Here is a 12,682-nt window from a genome sequence, read left to right on the forward strand (position 1 = left end):
AGCAGGCAAACGACCTTATCCTTCAAGGGCTGAAACCGCAACTCATGTGGGACTTGGAACATGCAGCTGGAGCCTGGGTAACTGAACTGCCATCTGTTTTATGGGGCTTGAGAACAACCCCCAACCGGTCAAATGGACGCACACCCTTCTTCTTGGTATATGGAGCTAAAGCTGCCCTCGCTAGTGATATCCTTCATAATTCTCCCTGCATGGATTTGTACTCGGAAGCTGAAGCTGAACAGGAGCGACAAGACGGAGTGGATCTCTTAGAGGAAGAGCGTGAGATGGCCTTGTTTCGGTCAACTGCATATCAATAGGATCTTCGTCGCTTCCATGCAAGACATGTTAGGAGTCAGGGGTTCCACGAAGGCGATTTGGTGCTCCGAGTGGATCAGTAAAGACCTCACAAGTTAGCCCCTACATGGGAGGGACCATTCGTCACCACCAAGGCACTGAACACTCGAGCTTATCATCTCTACAACCTCAAGAAAAGAGCCGACGAACCCCGAGCTTGGAATGCAGACCTGCTCCGACGTTTTTATGCTTGACAACTATTTGGATTGATGTAAGGAGAGGGTTTACTAAACAATGTTGCTTGTTGAAGTCATAATTTCTACAATTTGTGTCAATTCCGATCGAGCAGTTTCACACCCAAAACATACTCCGATTGAAGAGCAATCCTCTCACTCGGGGGCTTAGTTGCGAGCATGTTTCACCTAAGTTAAAAAGACCTTCCGAGTGAATAATAAAACTATCCACATGGATGCTTAGCTGCAAACCAATCTTCACCTAAGTATAGAAACATACTCCGAGTGTATAGCGATCCTCTCACTCGGGGTTTAGCTGCGAACATGTTTTTGCCTAAGTTAAAACCTCTCCAAGTGAATAACAATCTATTCACTCGGATGCTTAGCTGCGAACCAGTCTTCGCCTAAGTATAGAAACTACTACAAGTGTAGAGTGACCCTCTCACTCGGGGGCTTAGCTGCAAACATGTTTTCGCCTAAGTTCAAACCTCTCCGAGTGAATAACAATCTATTCAGTCGGATGCTTAGCTGCGAACCAGTCTTCGCCTAAGTATAGAAACTGCTCCGAGTGTAGAGAGATCCTCTCACTCGGGGGCTTAGCTGCGAACATGTTTTCGCCTAAGTTAAAAACTCTCCGAGTGAATATCAATCTATTCACTCGGATGCTTAGGTGTGAACCAGTCTTCGCCTAAGTATAGAAACTACTCCGAGTGTAGAGTGATCCTCTCACTCGGGGGCTTAGCTGCGAACATGTTTCGCCTAAGTTAATAAAACCTTCCGAGTGAGTAACAACCTATTCACTCGGATGCTTAGCTGCGAACCACTCTTTGCCTAAGTATAGAAACTACTCCGAGTGTAGAGTGATCCTCTCACTCGGGGGCTTAGCCGCGAATATTTTTTGCCTAAGTAAAAAAATCTTCCGAGTGAATAGCAATATATTCACTCAGATGCTTAGTTGTAAATCGATCTTCGCCTAAGTATAAAAATTTCTCTGAGTGAAGGACAATCCTTTCACTCGGGGGCTTATCCGCGAATCAATCGTCTAAGTTAAAAACTTTTCTGAATGAATAGCAACCTATTCACTCGAGAACATTCAAAAATCAAACAAACTCCAAATGCAGATAAATTCAAAGGAATCTAGCACGGATTAAAGTCATCCATGCAGACGGAAAGTACTCAGGTTCCACACCCTAATGAAGTTTTAACGGTATAGTAACACTCAGCATACCGAGGAGAATTAATGTTTGACAGTGATCATAGTTTCATCTCAAGGGGCACCAGGACTTGCAGGCGCAACGAAGGTTTCAAGGTCGATCCCATCAGCAATGCGACTCGCCGCGCTGATGAAGGTCTCCATAAAATCTTCAAACTGGAGTTTCTTCGTATTCGCCACCTGGAGTGACTTCAGCTTGTCTTCTCTTGCTTCCTTACAATGGACTCTAACGAGTGAAAGAGTCACATCAGCTCTGCATCGCGTATTAGACATCTTCCACTCCTGCACCCTGTTGGGAATCTTTCCCAGGCGGCTCAATACAGCTTCCAGATTACTATGGAAAGTGTCTTCGGGCCACAACTCCTTGTCAATCTTCCCCATAGCGGATCACATTCGGGCAATGTACCACTGAACCTTCAAAAGGCGAGCGTTGAGACAGAACATGTCTACGGCCATAGCATCTGGAACAGGTGACTTGGTGGGATCCAGATACGGCTCCACCTCATCAGTCTCCTTATCGAAGTCCAGGTAGAATTCTTTGCGAGGGAAAAAACGAAGAATCAGTCACAATTCATTTGGTAAAGTTCGTAAATATTCACTCGGTGAAGGAAGCATACCAATAAGCGTTGCGAGCATCTTGGTCACGAAGTCCTTCACAAACTTTTCCATGGCGTTTCCCCTCTTCACCATTTCATCAAGCTTTTTTCCCCATTCGAGTCATTCTTTCTTCAACTTTGTGTTTTTTCTTCCAACTTAACAACATTCAAGAGCTTCTTCTCAGCAGCCTCGAACCTTTCCTTAACCTCTGCAAGGACCTTGTCCTTGTCTTCAAGTGTTTTCTTCAAGGCATCAAAGTCATTGGTCTTCACCTCCAAATCCAGCTGAAGCTGGTTCTTCTCTGATTCCACCTCGGCGTACTTAGATCCAATCTCACAGGCTTTTTGAAAAATATCAAGGGAATAATTCAGTCGACACTATTATTTTTTCTACTTTCGAGTGGAGAAATGTAGTTCATTCGACCAAATAGCGGCCCGCCGCACCCACCCAAGTTCTTAAGACTAATGCCCTTCGTTATCGATCGACATTAGTCTCAGGGACTACACCCAGTGGGTGCACTTAGTGTGCCCCCACTGGATATGAAACCACTCGACCAGGTCTGTCCTCGCAGAGTCATGAAAAAAGAACCAGAGTGTGTTTTCCAATTAGACCCCTGCCGAGTTGAGCACTCGACAGCAGTCTCGGGGACTACACCCAGTGGGTGCACTCAGCGTGCCCCCACTGGATACAAAACCACCCGACCAGGTCCGGCCTGGCCGAGTTAAAAACGGAGAAAAACTTTTCAAATCAGACCCTGCAGATGCAAGCATTCGACAGCGGTCTCGGGGACTACACCCAGTGGGTTCACTCGGCGTGCCCCCTCTTGAAGACAAACTACCATACAACGTACCCCAAGTGGGTGTAAAAGCAAGATTGACAAGACTCAGTCGGAAAGCAAGATTGACAAGATTCAGTCGGAAATTAACTTACAATGGCACTTACTTGGATGTTCGCTTGAAACACCAAACCGGCATCATATGCCAACTTACTAGCCTCGTACGCCTCTCTGGTCCGCTGCATCATTAGTCCGGCTTGAATCATAGCCTCTTTCGCGGCTCCAGTTTGATCCTCCGGGACATGTTGCATAGAATATGCAAGTGTCGAAGGGGTCGGTATCAGAGTAGTGGTAACGCGAGCTATTAGAGGAGGCGCACTCGGCACAGTTGTCACAACAGCTGAACCAGTCGGAGGAGATCTAATTAGAGCTGTCAAATTGGTTGGCGGAAAAATCGACATAGGCGCTGAAGGCATGGCTTGAGTTTGTTCCGCACGTGTAAGCTGTGGTTCTTGTTCATCATCCAAGAGAATGACATCTGAGGCTGTCAATCAACAGTGTCGGTTAGTTCACTCGACGGATTCAATCTAGAAAATAGAGTAAAACAAATACTTATCATACCTTGTTGAGGAGCTGGCATATCCACAGCGTCCAAATCCATAGGATCTTCTTCGGCCCCAACATGCGTCGTCACTGAGGTAGCAGCTCTAGCAAGTAAATTTCACTCAGTCGTCACAGACACAGAAAGTCACACTGACAAAACAAAGAAAGAGATGAATACTCGCGTTGAAGCAACTGGAATGGCAATCCTCATACGGTGCAGAGCCTTCCGAGGCTTGGCCGCATCAGGCTTAGGCTGTTTGGCGGCCTTTTCTGCACACTCAGTCGCAACGGCCCTGCCGCGCTTCACGTTCCTGCTGCTGGATGCTATGGTCTTGCTTGGAGCAGCTATGGATCATGGCGATGCTTGGACCGCGATTCGAGGCATGAAGGAGACTAATTTTCTTCCTCACTATCATTCGAGTCATCTTCACTCTCCTCGCTATCATCAGCGTAATCGATATCGACGCTGCCACCTTCACTTTCCTCTCCGATGTCAAACTGATCCCCGTTAGGTGCGGTAGAAGGCAAGTTCGTCGACTGCTACAAGGAACAAGAGTAGAAAAATCAGTCGGTCAAATATCCAGTCACTCGACAGAGACATGAAAGCAGTCAAAAAGGATATAACGTACCATTTTCCGTGGTTTTTTCTCAGCAGAACAAGGTGGAACCCGCTTGGTTCCCATGGGATTGTCACAAGGTCCGGTGATGCTCTTGATCCACTAAGCTACGGTTTCTTCTGAAACATCCTCGGGATGCGACGTAGTGGAGTCCCCAGGGCACGAGTAGTGCCACATGGCATGGTCTCTCACCTGGAGAGGCTGGATGCGCCGGCCAAGGAATGTCTCGAGAAGATCCATTCCCGTCGCTCCACCTCGAACCAAGTTAATCACCTCAGCCACCAACATTTCCACCTCAGTCTTCTCATCTTCGAACACATTTATCGACCTAGGAGCAGTTGGACAATCCAAGGTGAAAGGAGGAAGGCCAGTCGACATGTTCGGAGACGCAACGTCATTGCGATAGAACCATGTCGACTGCCAATTCCGTACTGATCCAGGAAGGGGATATGTACTACTACCCCTCTTTTGGATCCCTAAACCGCCGCATAACTAGATGACGTGAGTTCTACTGTCACTCGAGTTCGCTTTCTTCATTGTTTGGGATCGCACAGAAAAGATGTGCTTGAAGAGTCGCCGGTGAGGAGGACAACCCAGGAAGCACTCGCACAGTGTGACAAATGGAGAGAGATACGCAATGTTGTTTGGAGGGAGGTGATGAAGTTGTGCTCCGAAATAATAGAGAAAGCCGCGGATAAATGGATGCGGGGGCAGAGAGAAACCTCGCTCAATGTGGGTCAGGAGAAGGACTCGTTTCCCTTCGCGGGGCTCCGGCTCAAGCTTTCCTTCTGGCAACCTCCAATATATTTGGGCCATCATCCCATGCTCCACGAGCCGCAGGACATCCTCCTTCTTGACGGTAGACAGGAGAAAGTCTCCCTGAATCCACCCGGCGGCAGCGCAGTTCGACAACCTGTTTTCTTCGATTTCCCGCCCTTCTTGGCGCGCTCGAGCGTGGTTGTCTTCCCCTTCATCATTGCCACAACGGTGGAGATGAACCCAAGAAGCGCCTGCGAAACGGAGGTGGAGAGGAGATGAGGAAGAATCAAAGCAAAGCACCGCCTCCACCCTAACGCCGGCCGGATTTATATAATCGCCCGAGTGAGTCGCTGACGGGTGGACCCCCTAGATCTGTGCCTATCCCGATAACAGAGGAGATGTGATGCGTGGCAATAACGATGGCATGATAACCAAGGCATCATTGCTCCACTTGCCCTGGTGGTTGCATCATCACCGTGCAGCGTGCGGTAACCAAAATTTTGAATCCCGTGAAATCCGGACCTGACGAAGTGATCCGTCACGTCTCAAGATCTTGTCAGTCACTCAGATTAACTTCAAGTACTTAAATTCACTCAGACATGCTTCGCAATGGAATCGATCAGGGTAAATGACGAAGATTTCAGTCGACACGAAGTTCTATCAAACCCAGAAGTATATTCAAGATCAGTATGGCTCGACATAATCCACATCGACCCCTTCCTCACTCGAACCCTGATCCATTCGGGGGCTAATGATGGGGATATGTAACTAAGGTAGGGTCAGAGGCCTGACCTAAGCGTCCTCCCTAAGGGTACCTCTTTACTAGGTAGAGGGTCACAAAGAAGATTCCGACTGGATGGCCATGGTATCTAAAAAGTTACTCGGTAAGAAGTCACTCGGAAGATATTCCCCTTCACTCGACAACCAACTTCCACTCGGAAGACACCAGTCGACGTAGAAGACCAAAAGCCACCTCCAGGGAGGCCAACGGGCGAGCGTTCAGCTGATGGTCATGAATAGCACTAATTACATGCATACATTATCAGTAACGTACACCTATAACCCAATTGATCGAACCCTTATATGTTGGGGCCTTGATGAGGGGTAGCGCACTCTATATAAGCCACCCCTCTGGCACAAGGGTTCGCACCCCCTGTAGCACACATTCCACACTGCAAGAGCTCCCGAGCACTAAGACGTATGGCTATTACCTCTACGAGAGGGGCATGAACTCATACATCTTGTGTACAAGCTTGCCATAGCTAGGACTCTGCCCTCTCCATTCATACCCTACACCTCTACTATCAGGTTCATTCCCACGACAGGATCCGTGTATCTGGTTCTCACGACACGACGAGATTGTCCAAACTTCCGGTAGGCCAATCACAGAGTTGCCCACGAGGTCACTAGCGATTGACAGGTTGGACCAACACTCATGAGGACCACTGGCCCGGGGGTTGATTAATTATCCACGGGGTCCAGAAAGTCCCCATCCAATTTTGTTAGTTATTAGGCAAATGTAATAGCAATATTGTGCATTGCCAGAAATTTTTTATCGAAAAACAAAAATCAAGGGGGTTCCCATAGCAACCCCAAAAATGTTAGGAGTGCTCAATTATGGAACATAACACCGGTACACAAGTAACTAGGGCGACAAAGGTAGAACAAACACAAAGCTAGAAGGTCAAGCCTTCCACCCTTTACCAAGTATATGGGTGCATTAAATTAAATAGAAATAATATGGTGATATATCAAGGAACCCATGTTTTCACATGGAAGCATTTGCACCTGCAACTAGCAAAGCTATAAGAAGGTTGAGGAAGCGGTAACATAACCAAACAAAGGTTTGTTGGGATGTGAAGGGGTTAGAGGCTTTTCATGGCAATGTCAGGAGGCTTGACATAGCAGGTGGTAGGCAACAAGACATAGCGATACAAATGATACAACTAGCATAGCAATGATAGTGGGGGTATCTAGGGAAATGGTCATCTTGCCTAAGATCCCACTTGGAAAAGAACGAATCCATGAAGTAGACGAACCAACGTAGTCGAATGAATCCTCACTCTTCAAAGCGGTTTCGAACTCTATCGAGAGGAAACAATCCGTAAATAATAATCAACACACAATAAACACCACAACATATGTATGGCATGAAGTGCAAGCAATTATGATGCATGTCAATTTAATTACGCAAGACACGGTAAAGCACAACAATCAACTTCTAGACATTAAGTGAAGCTCAATATGCAACGAGTTGCATATGACGAAACTCCACACTTAAATTACTTAGTTCACTCCCGTTTAGGTACACTACAATGTTAAATGTTGTTAAATATGGCAAGAGGTGAAGCATAAATAAACTACACTACCTAGGCATTTTAAATGAGGTCGGGAATAACATAAGCATTTCAGAAATGACCCCATATATTAATTCCGGAATTGGTACAGATTTAAACTAAACATAATTTATATTTTTTTCAACAGCAAAATAAAATGGACCATGTGAATCTACACATCATTCTATTCGATTTACATATATAGATCATGTGAAACGGAGCTGCGCTTTAAAAGGTATGACCAACACATGATAATATGTCATGAATTTAAAATGCATGCAAATGACAGCCACAAGATGTTAAAACATGGATGAACAAGGTATTATGGAACTACATGAAATTTTAGGCAAGTTTAAATGAGGAAAGAACAATGAATAACAATTCCGGAAAGTCCCCATATGCAAATTAGGTTTTCGGTACTGTTCTCCCTATAACATAATTTTAGAATTGTGAAACAGCGAAATGAATAACAATTCCGAAAAGTCCACCATCTTATTCTGCATATTTTTCTAGTCAATTTACATACATAAAACATTTTAATCGTAGTTATGATTTAATATCTATGAATTAAACCATTTTAATATGTCATTTATGCAAATTAAAGAAAACAACAAGTTTAAACATTTTAAACATGGTTGAAAGCTGGATATTCTAAAACAACACAAAATTCTAAGCATTTTTCATGTATAAGTTTTTAAATCTGATGCATGCTTATTTAATTATTTGCATTTTAAAATCATGGAAAAAAAATCTAAAATATGCATTGCACTAGATAATTGCTAAATTCGTCCAAGGGAAAAAATTAACATGTGGGCCAAATCTGTAATAGGATCAAGCGCCGGATAGCTATTTTACACACACGCGTCAAATAGTAGTGGAGCTAGAGGCTCACCATGGGACTTGAGGCCTCAGAGGTAGAGCAGGCCGGCTTGGCTAGGCCTTGGAGGACGGACCGGCTTCGGCGGCTACTAAGCCGGACTGGCTTCGGCTGGCGTTGCGGTCGGGTCGGGAGCGCGGAGCGGCAAAGCATGCCACTCCGGCTGGGCTTGGAGTTGACCTAGGCGGCGCACTGAGGCTGGGGGCGGTGGGGCTAGATGTCGGCGAGGATGAGGACGGCAAGGAAGAGCCGGGCAGCGACATCTCTGGCTGGGGACACGCATAGGGTGTCGAGATCGGTCGGATCAGGCGCAACGACGAAGAGGATTGGCGCTCCGACGAGCTTGAGGCCATTGTTGTCGAGCGGCGATGTTCCTGTGAGGGGAGAGAGATGAGCATGAGAGAGGAAGATGCGAGAGAGAAGAAGAAGAGGGTAGGCGCGGGGTGACACCATTACCTGTAGGTCGTGCAGGGTGGAGCTCTGGCGAGGCAGGAGGTCGCCGATGATGGATGGTGCGACGACGGGCGAGCTCCCGCACGGGGCGGAACCAGCGAATTGCGGCGGCGCGGGCATGGGCTCCTTGGGGCCGATTCGGCCCGGGGCGGCAGATGCCGGCCTCCAGGGCCATAGTGGTGGGGGGCTGCTCGATGCGACATGGCGCCCCTGATTGGCTGGGGATGCTGGCTGGTGGCAGCGCTGGAGGCTGGCTACTTGGCAAGTGGCAGCGGCGGACTGGGCTGCGCGGAATTTGTGGAGGAGAGAGGGAGAGGCTAAAATGGTAGGGGAGACCCTTCGTTTTATAGTAGGGAGGTTTAGGGCTAGTGTTTTTTACTCTGTTTCCGACCGTACGATTGCGATCGGACAGCTTGGGGCGGAGGGGGCTTAGTCTAGGTGGTAGTGGGCTGTGTAGATGGGCTAGGTAGCGATGAGAGGGAGGTTTGGGGACGTGGTAAGATTTTTAAAACACCAAAATATTCGACAATTAAACCGGCTATAGTGTAGCTATAGGTTTATCCACTGGGGATATCAAACGAACTTCGATTCCGATGAAATTTGGCAAGCGACCTATCTACACTAAGGCCACACGCCAACTTTCAACCCAATCCAAGAGTTTTATACATAGTTTTTAAAACAATATTTTAAAGATGTCGTGGGCGTGTGCGTGTGTGGTTGGTGTCAAAACGGTCGACGACAAGAACGGGAAGAACCGGCAACTAATAACGGATGCAAGTTTTGAAAATTGATGACAACGGAGTGCCGATGCAATGTGGATGATGTGTATGATGCGATGATGAATGCGACAACAAAATAAATCACACGGCGGCAATGGAATAAAAGGTGAATCTTCTGGAGCGCCGGTTCCGGACTGTTACAAATTACCTGTGCAGCAACATGTCATTATGGGCTTTGGCTTGGTAGACCTTAGTTGTAACTCTGGCTGGGACAGTGCAAGAAGATGTAGATGAAAGGTAGGGTTGGATGTGCACTGGAAAGTGGTTAGAGGAACTCTTTGAAAGACCAAGTTTCATTCGTCCCATTCTCAAACACGAGGCAGTGCGAGGACTTACAAGGAGGGAACGATTCTTGTGGGTCAAGTGCACATCACTTTCTACAGATTTATAACCTAATCGATTAGTCGTGCCATTGGTTATGGACAATTTGAGCCTGTGGACTTGGATCTATATCTGAACTCTCAACACCAGATTAATAATGAATTGTGGGCAAGTTATGATACTTGTGGTCTATGAGACATTGGTTGGTGGAACCATGTCATATTAGATAACTGTGTAGTAGAAAACTTCTGATACTCCTTTGTTGTAGGAAAAAAACCCAGCTTTTATGCAAAAATTCAGACGCGGAGCCACAAAGCCTTTTTCATATAGAATAGTCTTTATCATCTATTCATCTTATTGTGATCTTGTCAATACATTCAATGTACTAACCTGCAACGTATCATGTTGTAGGATGTTCTATGATGAGTAAGAGTTATGATTTAGGGTTACGGTCTACACTCAACCTGCCATTGGTGTTGATGGGATTCCGCTCTCGTTTGATTGTTTTCGCTTAGGCTCATGAGGTATATATCAATTTTTATGTTATTTACATGTAATTGCATTTTGATATATACATTTATGTACTGTGTGTGCCAACATACTAATCGAGGGATGGCATAGACACACAAAGGCTTGACTCCTTTTGAGTCGGTCGCTACATTAGCACTCAAATAACGTTCAACCATTCGTTGGCACTTGGAGATTTCCTCATCCACCGCTACAAGCCGGGCCTTCTTAATCCCCTCCTTTTTGGGATCTTGGACATCCCGGATGTGGAGCACCCCCTCACGCATCTCAATGGCTTGAGGGTGCTTCATCACCTTTGGCGGGTAGGAGTTGATGATCTTCTCGTAGAACTTGTCCTTGGAGGAACTTGACAACGTCATGGCGATCTAGATCTGTCAAAAAAACAGCCCAAAACAAGAATAGAGGAGGAACTCGTGGTTTGGTGCTCAAAACAAATGGGAGCATATACAATGATTTCTTTTCTAGGTTACTATACTTGTCCAGGAAGAAAGCTGGGTTCGGGAGGCACACGAGGGCCCCATGAGGCAACAGGGCGCACCTAGGGGGGTCGCGCCGTGTTGGCTTGTGGTCCCCTCATGGGTCTCTCTGGCTCCTTTTATTTTTGGAATTTTTCTAAAATACCAGAACCAAAGAAAATATATTTTTGGAATTTTTGGAGTCGGTTTACTTACCGTATCACATACCTACCCTTTTTCAGTGTTTTGTGTGTTTCGGAAGGTCTCTCTTATGTGTTCTTCATGAATCATAACTTGGGTAATGTTAGTTTCAATATTAAGGGGCATACCTGAGATATAGTGTTTAATTCTTTTCCCATTTACCACTCTCAGGTTTTTGCCTTCGAATTTGTTAATCTTTATAGCATGAGAGTGATAGATCTCCTCAATGACATAAGGGCCTTCCCATTTGAGGAGAAGCTTACCTGCAAAAAATCTGAAATGAGAATTGTATAAAAGAACTAGGTCACCTACATTGAATTCACGTTTTCCATATTTTAAATTTCTCTTTTAGAAACTTGGCATTTTCATAAGCTTGTGTCCTCCATTCATCTAATGAACTAATATCAAATAGCCTCTTTTCTCTAGCAAGTTTAAAATCATAATTGAGTTCTTTAATTGCCCAATAAGCTTTATGTTCTAACTCAAGAGGTAAATGACAAGCTTTCCCATAGAACATCTTATAGGGTGCATTCCCATGGTGTTTTATAAGCAGTTCTATAAGCCCATAAACCATCTTCTTGGACCAGTTATTTTTATATCTATTAATAGTCTTTTGCAATTTTTTTATTTCATGATTTCTCAATTCAACTTGGCCACTAGACTGGCGATGATAAGGTGATGCAATCCTATGGTTAACATCATATTTAGCTAGGAGTTTACGGAAAGCACCATGAATAAAATGTGAACCACCTTTAGTCGTTAAATATATAGGGACTCCAAACCTCGGAAATATTATATCTTTAAGCATTTTAATAGAAGTGTTATGATTAGCTCTACTAGTTGAAATAGATTCTACACACTTAGTAACATAATCAACAACAACTAGAATATGAGTATACCCATTATAAGAAGCAAAAGGTCCCATATAATCAAAGCCCCAAACATCAAATGGTTTAATAGCAAGTGAATAATTCGTAGTTATTTCCAGACGTCCCCCAATGTTACCAATTTTTTGACATTCATCATAGGAAAGGACATACTTACGAGCATCTTTGAAAAGAGCAGGCCAATAAAAACTTGATTGTAGTGCCTTATGTGCAGTTCTGTCACCAGCATGGTGTCCTCCGTATGCTTCGTAGTGGCACTTTCGTAGGATCTGTTCCTATTCATGCTCAGGCACGAAATGTCTAATAACACCATCCATTCCTTCTTTATAAAGATTGGGTCATCCCAAAACTAATGTTGCAAATTATAAAAGATTTTTTTCTTTTGTTGATAGGTGGAATTAGGTGGTACATATTTAGCGACAATATAGTTAGCATAATCTGCATTCCAAGGAGTACTATGTGAAGTGTTTATAGCATGAAGTTGCTCATCACGAAAAGTATCGTCAATAGGTAGTGTGTCATCAAGAACATTTCCCACCCTAGACAAGTTATCTGCTACGGGGTTTTCAGCTCCCTTCGTATCAACGGTATGCAAGTCAAACTCTTGAAGTAAAAGACCCACCTAATAAGTCTAGGTTTAGTATCTTCCTTTTCCATAAGGTATTTTATAGCAGCATGCTCAGTGTAAACAGTAACCTTGGAATCAACAATGTAAGGTCTAAACTTCTCACATGCGAATACGAGTGCTAAAAAT

Source organism: Hordeum vulgare, chromosome 2H (genome assembly GCF_904849725.1).
Source record: "Hordeum vulgare subsp. vulgare chromosome 2H, MorexV3_pseudomolecules_assembly, whole genome shotgun sequence".
Taxonomy (NCBI): Eukaryota; Viridiplantae; Streptophyta; class Magnoliopsida; order Poales; family Poaceae; genus Hordeum; species Hordeum vulgare.